Source organism: Bombina bombina, chromosome 5 (assembly GCF_027579735.1).
Source record: "Bombina bombina isolate aBomBom1 chromosome 5, aBomBom1.pri, whole genome shotgun sequence".
NCBI lineage: Eukaryota > Metazoa > Chordata > Amphibia > Anura > Bombinatoridae > Bombina > Bombina bombina.
This window is the reverse complement of record NC_069503.1, coordinates 893605136-893621087: the sequence shown is the minus strand read 5'-3', so window position 1 is coordinate 893621087 and position 15952 is coordinate 893605136.

Sequence of the window (15952 nt, the reverse complement as noted above, 5' to 3'; positions counted from 1 at the left end):
CTCATATTCTTCATGGTTGTCAACAAAGATAGGACGGAGACGAGGCAACACATTGGTAAACTGATTACAAACCAATGGTTTCAAGAGGGAGACATGAAAAACATTGGAGATGCGCATTGCAGGAGGAAGGTCAAGAGCATAGGCCACTGGATTGACCAGTCAGAGTAACCGTAAAGGACCAACATAACAGGGAGCCAGTTTATTGGAAGGCACATGAAGTTTCAAGTTGCGGGAGGACAGCCAAACCCTCTCACCAACCTGGTAGGAAGGCATGGGCAGACGCCTACGATCAGCCTGGAACTTTTGGAACTGCATAGAACGATGAAGGCAATCTTGAATATGCACCTACGTGGAACAGAGTTGCTGGAGATGCTTCTCCAAAGCCGGAATTCCTGAGACATAAATGAATCGGGCAACAAGGATGGTTGAAACCCATAATTCGCCATGAACGGGGATAACTGGGAGGAAGCATTAATAGCACTATATGAGCGAACTCTGCCCAAGGTAACAGTTCAGACCAATTATTGTGGTGATCAGAGACATAGCAATGGAGGAACTGTTCCAGAGCTTGATTAGACCATTCTGCAGCCCCATTGGATTGAGTGCGAAAAGCAGAGGAGAAGGAAAGCTGTATCCCCATTTGAGCACAAAAGGAGCGCCAAAATCTGGAGACAAACTGGCTACCCCGGTCCGACACTATCTCCTTGGGTAACCCATGTAAACGGAAGACCTCCCAGGCAAAAATTGAAGCTCCTGAGCAGTAGGCAAATTCTTCAAGGGAATGCAATGTGCGATTTTAGAAAAATGGTCAACCACCATTAGGATAACAGTATTGCCATTGGAAACAGGGAGCTTGACAATGAAGTCCATGGAAAGATGTGTCCAAGGACGCTCACCATTAGCAATAGGTTGAAGAAGACCCACAGGTAGACATTGAGGAGTCTTATTTTGTGCACAGACTGAGCAGGAGGCAACATACACAGCAACATCAGAACAAAGACCTGGCCACCAGAATTGTCGAGTGACAGACCAAATCATTTGGTTCTTGCCCAGGTGACCTGCAGCTTTAGGATAGTGATAAGTGTGTGTGCAATATTTTAGTTCGAAGATTCTCAGGTACAAAGCACTTACCACTAGGTTTCTCAGGAGGTGCATTGGTTTGTGCAGCCATGATCTCCTCCCCTAAGGGAGAAGTCAAATTAGTACGTAAGACTCTCAAAAGCTTTATTGGCAGTAGGTGACCAATGGAGTGGATCATTCTCTTACGGTCATGTCAGTGATAGGTTTGACCAAGGAAGAAAAGTTTTTAATAAACTTCCTATAGTAATTGGCAAAGCACAAAAAACATTGAATAGAGTGAAAATCAACTGTGCAAGGACACTGCAGGACTGCAGAAAACTTGTGAGGATCCATGGAGAACCCTGCAACGGAGATTACATAACCTAGAAAGGTTACTTGAGTCTGATGGAACTCACATTTCTCAAGTTTACAAAACAGGCTGTTCTCACGTAGTCCCTGAAGTACCCGTGTAACATCAAAACGATGAGCCTCAAGAGTGGGTGAGTGTATGAGGATATAATCTAAGTACACCACAATACTCTGTTGCAACATATCTCGTAGAACATCATTAATAAATTCCTGGAGAACAGCTGGAGCATTACATAGGCCAAAGGGCATTACAAGATACTCATAATGCCCGCTCCTGGTGTTAAATGCTGTTTTCCATTCGTGGCCCTCCTTAATCCTAACGAGATTGCATGTTCCTCTCAAATGAATTTAAGAAAAGACCGTAGCTCCCTTGAGGCGGTCAAAGAGTTCAGTAATGAGCGTAATAGGGTAAGAATTCTTAATGATAAGACGATTAAGACCCCTATAATCGATGCATTGTCTTAACTCGCCACCCTTTTCCTTCACAAAGAAGAAGCCAGCCCCTGCAGGAGAGCAGGATTTGCAGATGATCCCCCATGACAGAGCATCGGCAACATATCCCTCAATAGCACAATTCTCTGCAACCGAGAGAGGGTAAACCCGGCCCCGAGGAAGAATGGCCCTGGGTTGCAGGTTTATGGCACAATTGTAAGACCAGTGAGGAGGCAATGTACCGGCACGCACCTTGTCAAAAACGTCTTGGAATTCTCGGTACTCCTCAGGCAATTGAGATACCGAAGAAGTGCACAAGACTTTGACTGTTTTCCGAAGACATGTGGAAATACATTGCAGAGACCACGATAAAATTTCGGACCTACGCTAGTCGAGACTGGGATTGTGCTTTTGGAGCCAGGGATAACCCAGAACAACCGGAAAATGCAGAGAGTTAATCACCTGGAACTGGAGGGTTTCAAAATTGAGAGCCCCAACAGCCATGGATAACGGAGTGGTTTCGTGAGTAACGAGTGCAGACTGAAGAGGCCTGCCATCAATGGCCTCAATAGCAAGCGGAACGGACCGAGACAATACAGGAATGGAGTGCTGTGATACAAAAGCACTGTCAATGAAATAGCCCGCAGCACCGGAGTCAACAAGAGCCTGGTTGACTATGGAGGAGTCCACCCAGGAAAGGACAACCATGACCAAAGGTTTTTCCTTTAGCGGTTCCAGGGACGAGTATAAACCAAGGTTTGCCCCCAACAGGACCCTAGGTGCGAACGTTTAACCGGCCGTGTAGGACAAAACTTTAAAGGTGGCCCTGTAACCCGCAATAGAGATAGAGCCCCTCCCTCCTCCTAAAGGCCCTCTCCACCATGGAGAGACAAGTAAATCCCAACTGCATCGGCACAGCAGTACCTGGTGACTCGGGACCAGGAGACATGGGAGAAGAGGGAGGCATGGGTGGGAACGTCAACATAGGAGACAACAATACAGGAGGCTTCCGCAAGCGCTCCTTGAAAGAGGGCCTCTCTCTGAGTCTGATGTCAATTAGGATTAAAAAAGACACCAAAGCCTCAAAATCCTCTGGTAAATCTCTGGCAGCAACTTCGTCTTTAATCACATCAGAAAACCCATGAAAGAAGGCGGCAACAAAGGCTTCATTGTTCTTACCAACCTCTGCGGAAAGCGTACAGAACTCAATGGCATACTGAGCAACAGATCTCGTACCTTGCTGAATGGACATGAGTCGTTTGGTAGCAGAGGAGGAGCGAGCCAGAACATCAAATACCCTTCGAAAGGAGGCCACAAATTCAGGGTAATAAGAAATCACAGGTTTATTAGACTCCCACAAGGGATTAGCACAGGCAAGGGCCATGTCAGAGAGTAAAGAGATGAGAAATCCCACCTTAGCTCTGTCAGAGGGAAACGCCTGAGGTAACATCTCAAAGTAAATGCCCACCTGGTTCAAAAACCTTCTGCACTGATTAGGATCGCCTCCATAACGGTGAGGTAGAGGTGCAGAACCGGACATGCTCCTGGTAGGACTAGGTGCAGCAGCGGAAACAGGAGCAGCCATAACTTGTGGGACACTCTGGTCCAAATATGCAGTGCGAGTCAGCAGGGTTTGCAGGGCTAGTGCAAATTGATCCAAGTGGTGATCCTGTTCCTCAGTCCTGGAAATTATTGTAGGTAAAGGTGGATTATTAGCACCATCAAGATTCATGGCCCTTGCGTAATGTCAGGGTGCCAGGAATCAGACTGAGACAAGAAGTGCAAAAATAATCAAACCTTTATTAATAACAAAAATAATAAAAAATCCACAAGTCAAATAACAAGCCAGGAGTCAAAACCAGAGCTGGCAGTCAGACGAGCCAAGTCAGGAGCCAAAGCGAGTAGTCAGACTAGCTGGAATCAGGAACAAGGAGAACAGCAGAGTCAGGAACAAGCCAGGGATCAGGAACCAGAAGAGACGTCAGACTAGCCAGGTAATACACAGGAACTCACAAACAGGTCTGAGACAACGAAAGGGCAAAGCATACTGAACAGAGCCCCTTTAAATAATAAGTGATGACATCATAATTCTGAGACTGCAACCTGTCTCACACGGATGATGTACAACAGTCTGACCATAAGAGGGCATGCAGGAAATGAGCAGCATCACACACTGAACCAGATTCAGCAAGAAAGGTGAGTAACATGGCTGCCAGCAGCACATGGCAAACAAAGCAGGGATAAAACCTTGACACAGGAGGAGGGAAAGAGTACCACAGCAAAGCTGTTAAATATCATTCCCCTACCCACAATCCCCAAGTCATTCTCTTTGCCTGTAGTGCAAGGAGGAGGTGAAGTTTATGTGTCTGATGAGAAGTTTTCTTCAATGAAGATTTTATTATCTTTTTAGCAGCGTAAGCTTACTCTGTTCTTTTCTGGGGTCTAGCCTAGTCCACATCAGTCTCTTCAGTAGGGCAGTGGTGGCTTTTGAGCACTTGAGAACTTGGTTTACTCAATTTTTTTCTCTATTCACAGGTCCATGTGAGGTGCTGCACCCTCTCAAACCAGGGGAGCTGTCCTGCTGCCAGACAGCACTTTCAGGTAAGTGCCATTTTAATTTTCTTTTGCAAGGAGATTGCTGGCACTTGTTACAGCTAAAAGCTGGCTTATTTAATATGGGACTTTATTAAACCTTCATATCTGGGGTTTCTTTTAGGCAGTTTGGGCATTGAGACTGTGAGGTGATTTATGGTGGCTCAGTGTGTTATAGTAGTTTTTATACTTTAACTTTTGGTCATGGAGATTACTGTTGTAAGCCGTTTGTTTCGGCAGTTAGGGCTCTGTAACTGCTCTGTATTTGAAAATGAGCTGCAGGACAGGTAGGCACCTCAGTAAAGCTACTGAGGTGTATAGGTAGCCTGAGGTCTATTTGGTTTGTTGCGCTAACACACATTTCTATTTAAAGACACAGTACACATATTTTTTATTTTCAAATAAAGAATTTTTACACTTTATCGTTATTTATTACATAAGATGGATCAAGAGGCTTTTCAAACCATTATCCCAGGCGAAGTTGCTGCTTGTCAATTATGTTTTGATGCTCAGGTGGTACCCCCAGTTCCTTTTTGTTCCTCATGCATTGAGAGAACTTTAAGTTATAGAGATAAAATATTTGACCATGAGCCACCCTTATCCCAGGTAAATGCTGTTCAGGTGTCTGCTGTTGCAGATATGCCGCAGCTTTCTCCTCAAGCGTCCCAACTTTTTCAGTCTCCACATACAGTGCCCTGTGTTTCGTCTTGCAATCCTGTAGGATTTTCTCTACAAGACATTGCTTCCCAGGTATCCCTTGCGGTATCTCAGGCCTTGTGTGCTTTCCCCATGTTGCAGGGAAGGCGTAAAAGGAAATTTAAGGAAACAGTTAGTAAGGTTTCTGATCAAGTTCTGGCTATCCAGAGTGTCCCTTCCCATAAACCTGAGGAAGAAGACATGTCGGTAGCATCTGTGGGGGGAATCTCAGACTCAGGCAGCGTAATTCCTTCAGATGATGATGAAGTGGTATCCTTCAGATTTAAACTAGAACACCATCGCTTATTACTTAAGGAGGTTTTGGCTACTTTAGACGACTCCGACGCAACTATCGTAGTCAATCCTAAAAAGTCTAGTAAATTGAACAAATACTTTGATGTTCCCTCCGCGGTTTTTCTGGTTCCTGACCGTGCTGCAGAGATTATTGCTTGAGAATGGGAAAGACCTGGTATTCCTTTTTCTCCATCTCCTATTTTTAAGAAGATGTTTCATATAGCGGATTCTATTAAGGAGTCGTGGCAGACGGTTCCTAAGGTAGAAGGAGCGATCTCCACTTTGGCCAAGAGGACTACTATTTCCATAGAGGATAGTTGTTCTTTTAAAGACACAATGGATAAAAAATTGGAGGCTTTACTAAAAAAGATGTATGTCCACCAGGGTCTACAATGGCAACCTGTGGTGTGTATCATCACTGTTACCAGCGCTGCAGCTTACTGGTTTGATGCGTTGTCTGAATCTCTTCAGACGGATACCCCTCTTGATGAGATCCAGGACAGGATTAAGGCTCTCAAATAAGCCAATTCCTTCATTACAGATGCTTCCTTACAGGTTATTAAACTGGGAGCCAAAATCTCTGGTTTTGCGGTCCTAGCCCACAGAGCCTTGTTGTTGAAGTTTTGGTCTGCGGATGTTTCATCTAAATCTAAGCTCATGGCTATTCCTTACAAGGGTAAGGCTTTGTTTGGACCTGGTTTGGCAGAAATTATCTCAGATATTACTGGAGAGAAGGGTTCTTTTCTTCCTCAAGATCAAAAGAATGAACTTTTGAAAGAACTTTAAAGGCAAGTCTTCCTCCCATTCCTCCAAGCAAGATCAAGCCAAGCCTTCCTGGAAGCCCAACCAGTCCTGGAATTAGGGAAAGCAATCTAAAAACCCTTCAGCTTATTCCAAGTCAACATGAAGGGTTGGCCCCCGATCCATGAGCGGATCTTCCAGGGGGCAGACTCTCTCTTTTTTCCCAGGCTTGGATAAGAGATGTACCGGATCCCTGGGCGGTGGACATTGTCTCCCAGGGATACAAAATAGACTTCAAATCTTTTCCTCCTGAGGCAGGTTTCTCCTCTCCAGATTATCTGTAGACCAGATAAAAAGAGAGGCGTTCTTACATTGTGTCAAGTACCTTGCCACCCTGGGGGTAATAGTTCCAGTTCCCTTTCAGGAAAGGGGTCTGGGATTTTACTCAAATCTGTTCGTAGCTCCCAAAAAGGAGGGAACTTTTCGACCAATCCTAGATCTAAAATGTTTAAACAAGTTTCTCAGAGTGCCATCCTTCAAGATGGAGACTATATGCTCCATTCTTCCCTTGGTACAAGAGGGTCAGTTCATGACAACCATAGACCTAAAGGATGCATACCTTCATGTTCCCATTCACAGGGACCATAACATGTTTCTGAGATTCGCCTTTTTGGACAATCATTTCCAGTTTGTGGCCCTTCCATTTGGCCTTTCCACAGCTCCCAGAATTTTTTCAAAGGTTCTGGGGGCTCTTTTAGATGTGCTTCGATCTCTGGTCATTGCAGTGGCACCTTATCTGGATGACATTCTGATTCAGGCGCCATCTTTTCAACAAGCAGAATCTCATACGGAGATCTTGTTGTCTTTTTTTCGATCCAACGGATGGAAGGTAAATCAGGAAAAAAGTTCTCTGGTTCCAGCTACAAGGCTAGTGTTTTTGGGGACCCTGTTAATGAAGATTTTTCTGATGGAGGTCAGAAAAAGAAAGATTTTCGACTCTTGTTTTGCCCTTCAGTTCTCTCCACGGCCATCAGTGGCTCAATGTATGGAGGTAATCAGTCTGATGGTGGCTTCCATGGACATCATTCTGTTTGCTTGGTTCCATCTCAGACCTCTGCAGTTATGAATGCTCAGACAATGGAACAGGGACTATACGGACCTGTCTCCATGTGTAGATCTAGATCAGGCGTCAATAGACTCTCTTCCGTGGTGACTTTCTCAGGATCATCTCTCCCAGGGTACTTGCTTCCGTAGATCCTCCTGGGTGATTGTGACCATGGATGCCAGCCTTCTAGGTTGGGGAGCAGTATGGGGCTCGTTGAAGGCTCAGGGCTTATGGACCCAGGAGGAGTCAGTCCTGCCCATAAACATCTTGGAGCTGAGAGCAATCTTCAATGCTCTTCTGGCCTGGCCTTTGTTAGCCTTAGCCCGGTTTATCAGATTTCAGTTGGACAACATAACCTCGGTGGCCTACATCAACCACCAGGGGGAAAATCAGAGTTCTTTGGCCATGACAGAGGTGGCCCGAATTATTCAGTGGGCGGAGACCCAAAATTGCTGTCTTTCTGTGACCACATCCCAGGAGTGGACAATTGGGAAGTAGATTTTCTGAGCAGTCAGAAGTGGGAAATTCCTTCGGATGTGTTTTCCAGCTTGACCTTCATGTGGAGGCAGCCAGAGTTGGATCTCATGGCTTTTTGTCAGAATGCCAAACTTCCGAGATATGGCTTGAGGTCAAGAGATCCGCAGGCATTTCTGATCGAAGCTCTGGCAGTTCCTTGGAACTTCAGTCTAGCATACCTGTTTCCTCCGTTCGCTCTCCTTCCAAGAGTCATTGCTCTAATCAAGCAGGAGAGGGCATCTGTAATTCTCATAGCCCTGGCGTGGCCTCGCAGGATTTGCTATGCAGACCTAGTGGAAATGTCATCCTTTCCACCTTGGAGACTGCCTCTGAGGAAGGACCTTCTACTTCGGGGTCCCTTCATTCATCCAAATCTCATTTCTCTGAAGCTGACTGCTTGGAGATTGAACGCTTAGTTTTATGAGTCGGTCATTGAGACCTTGATTCAGGCTCGTAAGCCTGTGACTCACAGGATTTACCATAAGATCTGGTGTAAATACTTGTATTGGTGTGAATCCACAGGATACTCTTGGAGAAGAGTAAGGATTCCTAGGATTTTGTCCTTTCTCCAGGATGATTTGGAGAAGGGTTTGTCGGCAAGTACTCTAAAGGGTCAGATTTCTGCATTGTCTATTTTGTTACATAAGCGCTTGGTGGATGTGCCAGACGTGCAATCGTTTTGTCAGGCCTTGGTTAGAATTTGGCCTGTGTTTAAACCTGTTACTCCTCCATGGAGTCTTAACCTTGTTCTTAAAGTTTTACAACAGACTCAGTTTGACCCTATGCATTCTTTAGATATTAAGATATTATTTTTGAAAGTTTTTTTTTTCTTGTTGCTATTTCCTCTGCTCTGAGAGTTTCTGAACTCTCTGCTTTACAGTGTGATTCCCCTTATCTTATATTCCACTCTGATAAGGTGGTTCTGCATACTAACGACTAGATTTAGAGTTCTGCGTTAGCCGTCAAAACCAGCGTTAAGGGGTCCTAACGCTGGTTTTGGCCGCCCGCTGGTATTTAGATCAGTCAGGAAAGGGTCTAATGCTCAATTTCCAGCGGCAACTTTTCCATACCGCAGATCCCCTTACGCCAATTGCGTATCCTATGTTTTCAATGGGATCTTCCTAACGCTGGTATTTAGAGTCTTGGCTGAAGTGAGCGTTAGAACTCTAATGACAAAACTCCAGCTGCAGAAAAAAGTCAGGAGTTAAGAGCTTTATGGGCTAACGCCGGTTCATAAAGCTCTTAACTACTGTGCTCTAAAGTACACTAACACCCATAAACTACCTATGCACCCCTAAACCGAGGTCCCCCCACATCGCCGCCACTATAATAATTTTTTAACCCCTAATCTGCCGACCGCACACCGCTGCCACATACATTATCCCTATGTACCCCTAATCTGCTGCCCCTAACATCGCCGACACCTACATAATATTAATTAACCCCTAATCTGCCCCCCCCCAACGTCGCCGACACCTACCTACACTTATTAACCCCTAATCTGCGGACCGGACCTCGCCGCTACTCTAATAAATGTATTAACCCCTAAAGCTAAGTCTAACCCTAACCCTAACACCCCCCTAAGTTAAATATAATTTAAATCTAACAAAATAAATTATTTCTTATTAAATAAATTTATCCTATTTAAAGCTAAATACCTGTAAAATAAACCCTAATATAGCTACATATTGTAGCTATTTTAGGATTTATATTTATTTTACAGGCAACTTTGTATTTATTTTAACTAGGTACAATAGCTATTAAATAGTTATTTACTATTTAATAGCTACCTAGTTTAAATAATAACAAAATTACCTGTAAAATAAATCCTAACCTAAGTTACAATTAAACCTAACGCTACACTATCAATAAATTAATTAAATAAATTAAATACAATTATCTATAATAAAATACAATTAAATCAACTAAACTAAATTACAAAAAACAAACACTAAATTACAAAAATAAAAAAAGATTACAACAATTTTAAACTAATTACACCTACTCTAAGCCCCCTAAAAAAATAACAAAGCCCCCCAAAATAAAAAAAATGCCCTACCCTATTCTAAAATAAAAAGTTAACAGCTCTATTACCTTACCAGCCCTTAAAAGGGCTTTTTTGCAGAGCATTCCCCAAAGAAATCAGCTCTTTTGCCTGTAAAAAAAACATACAATACCCCCCCCAACATTACAACCCACCACCCACATACCCCTAATCTAACCCACCCAATCCCCCCTTAAAAAACCTAACACTAAGCCCCTGAAGATCTCCCTACCTTGTATTCACCCAGCCTGGTATCACCGATCCGTCCAGAAGAGGGTCCGAAGTCTTCATCCTATCCGGCAAGAAAATGTCCTCCAGAAGGTCCGAAGTCTTCATCCTATCCGGCAAGAAGATGTCCTCCAGAGTGTCCAAAGTCTTCATCCAGGCGGCATCTTCTTCCATCCGGAGCGGGTACATCTTGAAGCAGCTGGCACGGATCCATCCTCTTCTAACGACGTCCTAAGTCCGAATAAAGGTTCCTTTAAATGACGTCATCCAAGATGGCGTCTCTCGAATTCCGATTGGCTGATAGGATTCTATCAGCCAATCGGAATTAAGGTAGGAAAAATCTGATTGGCTGATTGAATCAGCCAATCAGATTCAAGTTCAATCGGATTGGCTAATCCAATCAGCCAATCAGATTGAGCTTGCATTCTATTGGCTGTTCCGATCAGCCGTCACTTTTACAGGAAAAAGATTTCTTTGGGGCATGCCCCGCAAAAAGCCATTTTAAGGGCTGGTAAGGTAATAGAGCTGCTAACTTTTTATTTTAGAATAGGGTAGGGCATTTTTTTATTTTGGGGGGCTTTGTTATTTTTTTAGGGGGCTTAGAGTAGGTGTAATTAGTTTAAAATTGTTGTAATCTTTTTTTATTTTTTCTAATTTAGTGTTTGTTTTTTTTGTAATTTAGTTTAGTTGATTTAATTGTATTTTATTATAGATAATTGTATTTAATTTATTTAATTAATTTATTGATAGTGTAGTGTTAGGTTTAATTGTAACTTAGGTTAGGATTTATTTTACAGGTAATTTTGTTATTATTTAAACTAGGTAGCTATTAAATAGTAAACAACTATTTAATAGCTATTGTACCTAGTTAAAATAAATACAAAGTTGCCTGTAAAATAAATATAAATCCTAAAATAGCTACAATATGTAGCTATATTAGGGTTTATTTTACAGGTAAGTATTTAGCTTTAAATAGGATTAATTTATTTAATAAGAAATAATTTATTTTGTTAGATTTAAATTATATTTAACTTAGGGGGGTGTTAGGGTTAGGGTTAGACTTAGCTTTAGGGGTTAATACATTTATTAGAGTAGCGGCGAGGTCCGGTCAGCAGATTAGGGGTTAATAAGTGTAGGTAGGTGTCGGCGACGTTGGGGGGGCAGATTAGGGGTTAATAAATATAATATAGGGGTCGGCGATGTTAGGGGCAGCAGATTAGGGGTTTATAGGGATAACGTAGGTTGCGGCGGTGTCCGGAGCGGAAGATTAGGGGTTAATAATAATATGCAGGGGTCAGCGATAGCGGGGGCGGCAGATTAAGGGTTAATAAGTGTAAGGTTAGGGGTGTTTAGACTCGGGGTTCATGTTAGGGTGTTAGGTGCAGACTTAGGAAGTGTTTCCCCATAGGAAACAATGGGGCTGCGTTAGGAGCTGAACGCTGCTTTTTTGCAGGTGTTAGTTTTTTTTCAGCCCAAACTGCCCCATTGTTTCCTATGGGGAAATCGTGCACGAGCACGTTTTTCAAGCTGGCCGCTACCGTAAGCAACGCTGGTATTGAGAGTTGAAGTGGCGGTAAATTATGCTCTACGCTCCCTTTTTGGAGCCTAGCGCAGCCCTTCAGAGAACTCTAAATACCAGCATTATTTAACCCCTTAATGACCACAATGTACCCTGTATGTCACTGGTCGTTAAGGTTTTTTCAGGACATAATAGCACAAGTCTAGCAAGAACACACTATTAATGCCCTCCCTCCAGCAGGCTTTGTGGAATAGAGCAGTCTCAACACTGGTGGCAAGACCGCGCTATAAAAAAATCAAGTCCCAAAAAAAGGCCAATGACATACAGGGTACGTCGCTGGTCCTTAAGGGGTTAAAAGGTGCGGGGAAAACAAAACACGCATAGCTAACGCACCCCTTTGGCCGAAAACTCTAAATCTAGGTGTAAGTTTGGTTTCCTGCCCAAAGAATATTAATCAGGAAATCATTGTACCTTCTTTGTGTCCTAATCCTTCTTCTCACAAAGAACGCTTGTTGCATAATCTGGATGTTGTGCAAGCGCTAAAATTTTATTTGCAGGCAACTAACTGTTTCCTTTTCTGGAAAACGCAAGGGTCAGAAAGCTACGGCTACTTCACTTTCCTTTTGGCTGAAGAGCATTAATCGCTTGGCATATGAGACTGCTGGACAGCAACCTCCTGAGAAAATCACAGCTCATTCCACAAGGGCTGTTTCTTCTTCCTGGACCTTTAAAAATGAAGCTTCTGTGGAACAGATTTGCAAGGCTGCAACTTGGTCATCTTTGCACACTTTTTCCAAATTCTATAAATTCGATACTTTTGCCTCGGCTGAGGCTTCTTTTAGGAGAAAGGTTCTTCAAGCAGTGGTGCCTTCTGTTTAGGTTCCTGTCTTGTCCCTCCCTTATCATCTGTGTCCTCTGGCTTGGGTATTGGTTCCCAACAGTAACTGATGATGATCCGTGAACTCACTGTGTCATTAGAAAGAAAACTAAATTTATGCTTGCCTAATAATTTATTTATTTTTTTGACATGGTGAGTCCACGGCCCGCTCTGTATTCAGACAGTTTCCTTTTATATAAACCTCAGGCACCTCTGCACCTTGTGTTACTTCCTTTTTCTCCTTTCCCTTTGGTCGAATGACTGGGGGATTGTGGGTAGGGGAGTGATATTTAACAGCTTTGCTGTGATGCTCTTTGCCTCCTCCTGCTGGTCAGGAGTGATATTCCCAACAGTAATTGATGATGATCCGTGGACTCACTGTGTCAAGAAATGAATACAATCATCAGGTAAGTAAAAAATTTGTTTTTTTATTACTATGTCCCTTTAAGATGGCATTTAAAAAAAAAAATGTATTTATTAGTTTTTTTATGTAAAATGGATGTTCCTGCACTTAGATTTTTTTTATATTACTTGTGATGTTTGTCACAGTCCATCAAAAGAGCAGTGGGGGTTCTGTTTATCAGCCAGTGAACAATAAGTCCTCAAGGACTGTTTAACATAACCCTTTCTTGTTTAAAGGGAAAGTCAAGTCCAAAAAGAACTTTCATGATTCAAATAGGGCATGTCATTTTAAACAACTTTCCAATTTATCTTTAACACCAATTTTGCTTTGTTCTCTTGGTATTCTTAGTTGAAAACTAAACCAAGGAGGTTCATATGCTAATTTCTTAGACCTTGAAGGCCACCTCTGCATTTGATAGTTTTTCACCACTAGAGGGCGTTAGTTCATGTGTTTCCTAAAGATAACATTGAGCTCAGGCATGTGAAGTTACCTAGGAGTAAGCACTGATTGGCTAAAATGCAAGTCTGTCAAAAGAAGTAAAATAAGGGGGCAGTCTACAGAGGCTTAGATACAAGGTAATCACAGAGGTAAAACGTGCATTATTATAACTGTGTTGGTTATGCAAAACTAAGAAATAGGTAATTAAGGGATTATCTATCTTTTAAAACAACAACAATTCTGGTGTTGAATGTCCCTTTAAATTGTGTTTTTTGAAATGCTAGATAAGTCTACTGTTTCTTTACGGCTAGATTTAGAGTTCTGCGGCCAAAGGGGTGCGTTAGCTACGCATGCTTTTTTTCCCCCGCACCTTTTAAATACCGCTGGTATTTAGAGTTCACAGAATGGCTGCGTTTTCAGTGCGTTAGGCTCCAAAAAGGGAGCGTAGAGCATAATTAACGCCACTGCAACTCTAAATTCCAGCGGTGCTTACGGACGCGGCCAGCTTTAAAAACGTGCTCGTGCACTATTCCCCCATAGAAAACAATGGGGCCATTTGAGCTGAAAAAAAACCTAACACCTGCAAAAAAGCAGCGTTCAGCTCCTAACACAGCCCAATTGTTTTCTATGGGGAAACACTTCCTACGTCTGCACCTAACACTCTAACATGTACCCCAAGTCTAAACACCCCTAACCTTACACTTATTAACCCCTATTCTGCCGCCCCCGCTATCGCTGACACCTGCATATTTTTTTGAACCCCTAATCTGCCGCTCCGTAAACCGCTGCTACCTACATTATCCCTATGTACCCCTAATCTGCTGCCCCTAACACCGCCGACCCCTATATTATATTTATTAACCCCTAATCTGCCCCCACAACGTCGCCTCCACCTACCTACAATAATTAACCCCTAATCTGCCGACCAAACCGCACCGCTACTATAATAAAGTTATTAACCCCTAATCCGCCTCACTCCCGCCTCAATAACCCTATAATAAATAGTATTAACCCCTAATCTGCCCTCCCTAACATCGCCGACACCTAATTTCAAACATTAACCCCTAATCTGCCGAACGGAGCTCACCGCTATTCTAATAAATGTATTAACCCCTAAAGCTAAGTCTAACCCTAACCCTAACACCCCCCTAAGTTAAATATAATTTAAATCTAACGAAATAAATTAACTATTATTAAATAACTTATTCCTATTTAAAGCTAAATACTTACCTGTAAAATAAACCCTAATATAGCTACAATATAAATTATAATTATATTGTAGCTATTTTAGGATTAATATTTATTTTACAGGCAACTTTGTAATTATATTAACCAGGTACAATAGCTATTAAATAGTTAATAACTATTTAATAGTTACCTAGTTAAAATAATTACAAAATTACCTGGAAAATAAATCCTAACCTAAGTTACAATTAAACCTAATTAAACACTACACTATCAATAAATTAATTAAATAAAATACCTACAATTATCTACAATTAAACCTAACACTACACTATCAATAAATTAATTAAATACAATATCTACAAATAAATACAATGAAATAAACTAACTAAAGTACAAAAAATAAAAAAGAACTAAGTTACAAAAAATAAAAAAATATTTACAAACATTAGAAAAATATTACAACAATTTTAAACTAATTACACCTACTCTAAGCCCCCTAATAAAATAACAAAGCCCCCCAAAATAAAAAAAATGCCCTACCCTATTCTAAATTTAAAAAGTTCAAAGCTCTTTTACCTTACCAGCCCTGAACAGGGCCCTTTGCGGGGCATGCCCCAAAGAATTCAGCTCTTTTGCCTGTAAAAAAAAACACATACAATATCCCCCCCCCAACATTACAACCCACCACCCACATACCCCTAATCTAACCCAAACCCCCCTTAAATAAACCTAACACTAAGCCCCTGAAGATCTTCCTACCTTATCTTCACCATGCCAGGTTCACCGATCCGTCCTCGGAAGTCTTGATCCAAGCCTCGGAAGTGTTGATCCAAGCCCAAGCGGGGGGCTGAAGAGTGACGTCCATCCTCAGGCTGAAGTCTGGATCCAAGCAGCGGCTGAAGAAATCCATCATCGGGTTGAAGTCGGAAGTCCATCATCGGGATGAAGTCTTCTATCAAGCAGCATCTTCCATCTTCTTTCTTCCGGAGCGGAGCGGAGCCATCTTCTTCCCAGCCGACGCGGATCCATCCTCTTCTAACGACGCCTACTAGCCGAATGACGGTTCCTTTAAATGACGTCATCCAAGATGGCGTCCGTTGAATTCCGATTGGCTGATAGGATTCTATCAGCCAATTGGAATTAAGGTAGGAAAATTCTGATTGGCTGATGGAATCAGCCAATCAGATTCAAGTTCAATCCGATTGGCTGATCCGATCAGCCAATCAGATTGAGCTCGCATTCTATTGGCTGTTCCAATCAGCCAATAGAATGCGAGCTCAATCTGATTGGCGGATTCCATCAGCCAATCAGAATTTTCCTACCTTAATTCCGATTGGCTGACAGAATCCTATCAGCCAATCGGAATTCGACGGACGCCATCTTGGATGACGTCATTTAAAGGAACCGTCATTCGGCTAGTAGGTGTCGTTAGAAGAGGATGGATCCGCGTC